General features: G+C 40.2%; 1 long non-coding RNA gene across 1 annotated transcript in view; it reads left to right on the top strand.

The window, feature by feature from the left end:
- The first annotated feature begins 2650 nt into the window (after nt 1–2650).
- The window catches only part of LOC111866026, a 7981-nt gene continuing 6283 nt past the window's right edge, over nt 2651–4348 (top strand). Inside the window, exons 1-2 of the long non-coding RNA XR_002843078.2 lie at nt 2651–3443; nt 3686–3821. This is a non-coding gene — a long non-coding RNA (uncharacterized LOC111866026). The remainder of the gene's footprint in view (nt 3444–3685; nt 3822–4348) is intronic.

Raw genomic sequence — 4348 nt, 5'->3', positions numbered from 1 at the left:
TCGTCTAGAGGGTGGCTTGAAAATTCACAAAATGGTCCATGTTCCTCCCAGTAAGAATAAGAAGAATGGTGCCCTGAGAAAGTGTCGCGAGAGTGCTAAGCACAAGGTTAGAAAAGAAACAAGTATCATGTGTGCAGGCTGTGGTGTGGCTCTCTGCAAACTTTCATGTTTCAATGTTTATCACATGAAGAAAAACTAATAAAGAGGTATGGAAAGGCATTTATTGCATAATATATTGTATTTTAATTAGTTCCTGAAAATTTCGTTTTTAAAAACCAATTTTTGTTGAAGTTGTTTAGGAAAAAGTAACTACATGCACTTTAGCGACATAAGGTTTAAAGGGCCTGCCAGGACAGGGGTGGGATCTAATGAGTCAGCATGCATTGGTTTCATATCCACAGAGGACTGATACACTTCTGTGGAGGGGGGCTTTATTGGATCTAAACCTACAAATATGCGTAAACTAAGGGGAAGAAAGGTGAGCAGTCTAAGGCATGCACTGTCTTCACTCGCTTGGAAGCTGGGATCGTGGGTTCGAATCCCACTCGGGACATGGATGTTTAGTGTTTGTTTGTGTGTGTGTGTGTGTGTGTGTGCACGCACGTGTGCATTTTTCTGTGTTTGTGTACAGGTAGAGGCCTTATGACGAGCTGATCACCAGCCCAAGGAGTCCTACCAAATGTCTAAGACAGCCGTGTCAAACATGCGGCCCCTCAACTTTTAGAGCTATTTGATATTAAAATTTTAGTAGAAATATTTTTTGTAAAGACAATTTTTCAACAGACCAGAAGACAAGAAGTCTCACGCAGACATAAAAGTGATTCTGAGAATTGCAGAAGGGTTTGTCCAACTAACGGTTTGTAAAGTTCGTGAAGGACAAACTATTGTATTTCAGAAGGTCAATGCACTAAAATCCACACAGCCTTACCACCCCAAGTATTTCCAAGAATCCCTTTTCGAGGTGTAGTAAGAATGCAAGGAGGGTGGCAACTGACAGAGAAGTGCAAGGGATTTCTACCTTCAAAACTAGCTTGCAGCCCCCAGTCATTGTCTAATGGGCTGCTAGAAAACTTTCACTTCTATAAACATTGAGACAAGATACACCTTCGTACAAGTCTGGTAGTCTCTTGTACGTTGTCATTCAGTTCATTTTCACACAGCGACAGGTGCTGATGTAACATTGTGATGAACATATAAAGGTNGCTTTTACCGGTTCTCACGGTCTCTTCGCTTGCAGATTTATTATATGTTTTCTTCTACCCTGAAGATGGAGGCGATACGGTCCTCCGAAACGTCGGTTAACACCACATATACACGGTGCCAAATCCCAGAAGAATGCTTTCTTCGTAAAATTACATGTTTGATTTGTGGGCAAAATATGTGTTCCACTTTAGGTAATTATATTTAAATTATTCCTAAATAATAAATAGAATTAAATTTCCTTGTATCAAAATCTAATGCCTTCTGTACAAGTTGAGTTTGACATGCCTGGTCTACGATCTAGTAAACTGAAGTGAAATGGAGCGTTTCATGGAGGTAGGCCAAGGCCCAAATTGGGGCTGTAGCGCCAAAGTAGAGAGAAGTAGAAGGGGAAGGAAACACTCAGAAGAGATCTAAAAGTTGGGAAAGTTTGCTTAGTAATACCAAATGGTTAACTATTAAGTTTAAGTACGAAATAGTTTCTGATTATGTAAAGGATCGTTCATTAATATGTGTACATCATGAAGTTTTGCAATGCAAATGCAATTTTATTCCATTGATTCTGATGTTATAAATAATGATGTGTTCAAATGGTATTTTTATAAGTTTACAGTATAATAAAAAAAAAAAAAGTTTCTTATGAAACAAAACTACTTTTGCTAGGAACCGGGATGGTGCAGTCTACGGGCTGAATGGTCAAATTTCGAGTTCTGGCAGGGACAAGAAATTTTCTTTTCTCTTCAGGGTCCAGACCGGCTCTGGGGCTCATCCAGCTTCCTACCCAATAGGTACTGGCGTTTATTTCCCCAGAGGTAAAACGGCCGGAGCGTTTCATCTGGAGATGCCAAGATGTTACGTTCATTCACTTTAAGTTCTTCAATTAAGATTTTTATTATTGATTGCGCAGACTTAAATTCAGTAGTCAATACCTTTGAGTAATTCCTCATTGTAGAACAATTTGAGCTAACTTCATTTACACAATGATTTTGATCAATATAACTAGAGCACTTCATCCAAAGGTGCCATATTGCTTGCCATCACATATGTAACGTCTCACTACCTCAAGGTACGTAAATATTACCGAATATTACTAATTAATTAAAATCCTGTAATCTTAATTAAATTTAACATAACCAAGCTCCCCCCTGCCCCTCCCGTCTGAAACTTGACAAGCGAATTAAAACCCTAGCGACTAACCGTTTGAGCTATGGCGCTGCCCTGCCAGTGTCCTTGAACAGAATCCACGTTTTCGCGCATAATATTACAGACGTACGTATGAGTAATGGTATGAGGGGTGAGCCATATAATTGGCCCTCGCACTGCGACCTTCAATGATCTATGTAAAGGAGACACGCCCAGACAAGTGGCCCAGAATGCCGGGAGGAAAAGGAAGTGGGAGCAAGGTACTTTGTTTTGTTTGAGAGTAATTATTTTCCGTAAGTTGGTAAATCATAGGACGTTGTGAAATTTGATAGATAGGAATGGTTGTCTACGTTATAGAAGTTGGATAGTTGTGAGGAATATCAAGGTTTATATATCATGCAGTTTTGAATGTGGGGATATTGTGTAAAGTGTGGAAAGTTAATGTGGAATGTGAAGGTTAATAAGTATTAGAAATAGTTCGATATGTGAGATATCTTGAAACATAGAATCGCTCTTGGATACATAGTGATATGATGCACCAGTTAATCTATCCGAGCTGTGCCAGAATGTGGAGTGAGGCGATGCTTCAACTGAAGAGAACGCCTCGGGTGCAGACTGATATTACCTGCGCCTTTAAAGTGTGGAAAGTTAATGTGGAATGTGAAGGTTAATAAGTATTAGAAATAGTTCGATATGTGAGATATCTTGAAACATAGAATCGCTCTTGGATACATAGTGATATGATGCACCAGTTAATCTATCCGAGCTGTGCCAGAATGTGGAGTGAGGCGATGCTTCAACTGAAGAGAACGCCTCGGGTGCAGACTGATATTACCTGCGCCTTTAAAGTGTGGAAAGTTAATGTGGAATGTGAAGGTTAATAAGTATTAGAAATAGTTCGATATGTGAGATATCTTGAAACATAGAATCGCTCTTGGATACATAGTGATATGATGCACCAGTTAATCTATCCGAGCTGTGCCAGAATGTGGAGTGAGGCGATGCTTCAACTGAAGAGAACGCCTCGGGTGCAGACTGATATTACCTGCGCCTTTAAGTGAAGAATGTAGCTCTAGATGATAGCGACAGATAAATGAGAGGTAAGATGGGCTCTGTTATATGATACAGGTTACTTGTTATTACAGTATATTGGAACGTTGGGAGTGCTTGTTGAGTATAGGGAATTTGTAGGTATAGGCACCGAAATGGACAAATGACCAATCTACTTATCGGAGGCAGCTTGGAGGCAAGCAGAATGTGTGCGTAGTGAGGAGCATGGCCTATCTGTTCATCTTTAATAAGTTCATATCAAATCTTAAATGGTGTGCACAATGTGTTTCAGTGGGTGCAGGAGGGAGGAGTGGATTTGATTCTACGTATGTGGTATGCACCTACTGTTCAGGAGAATCCACATCCTCTCAGATAACATGGGTCTGAATATCTGAGTTCCATTTATGTGCTTGCACCATGATCTGCAGGTAAGGACGAAATAACTACTTGTGTTGTACATGACTGGAGACTGAATGTGGTAAATTATGTACTGTTTAGAAAGACAAAGAGAAAGTATGGTCAAAACCATGTGTTCATCTCAGGAAATCAGGGCAGTGTGTGGAAGAGTGGTAACTGAACTCGAAGATTATGTGCAGTTCCCTGCACCTCCAGTGTTACTTACCAGATGTAAACCAGGCCAGTCTTCAGGAATAGTAAGCACTGTGAAGTATAGAGTTTTGTAAGATTTAGGTCCTTGGGGAATTTTGAAGAGTTGGATGTGTACAAAATGTTTGTCAGCATGAGCCTGCAGTGTCTTGGTCATTGATATTATGCCCCAGTTGTTATAACCTCAGGTAACTGAACCAGGCCCTTCCTTGCCCAAATGCACAGTGACCTGAATCATGAACACAGTGTGACAGGTTTTGTCTCCATCATGCAGTATTATGTTATTGTAGGAAAATAAAAGTTGGGTTGGTGTGGGCTTCTGTGGAATAGTATTCATACCATGTAAACA

The sequence above is a fragment of the Cryptotermes secundus genome, unplaced genomic scaffold (assembly GCF_002891405.2).
Source record: "Cryptotermes secundus unplaced genomic scaffold, Csec_1.0 scaffold135, whole genome shotgun sequence".
NCBI classification, from domain to species: domain Eukaryota; kingdom Metazoa; phylum Arthropoda; class Insecta; order Blattodea; family Kalotermitidae; genus Cryptotermes; species Cryptotermes secundus.
This window is presented reverse-complemented; position numbering and strand designations above follow the sequence as displayed.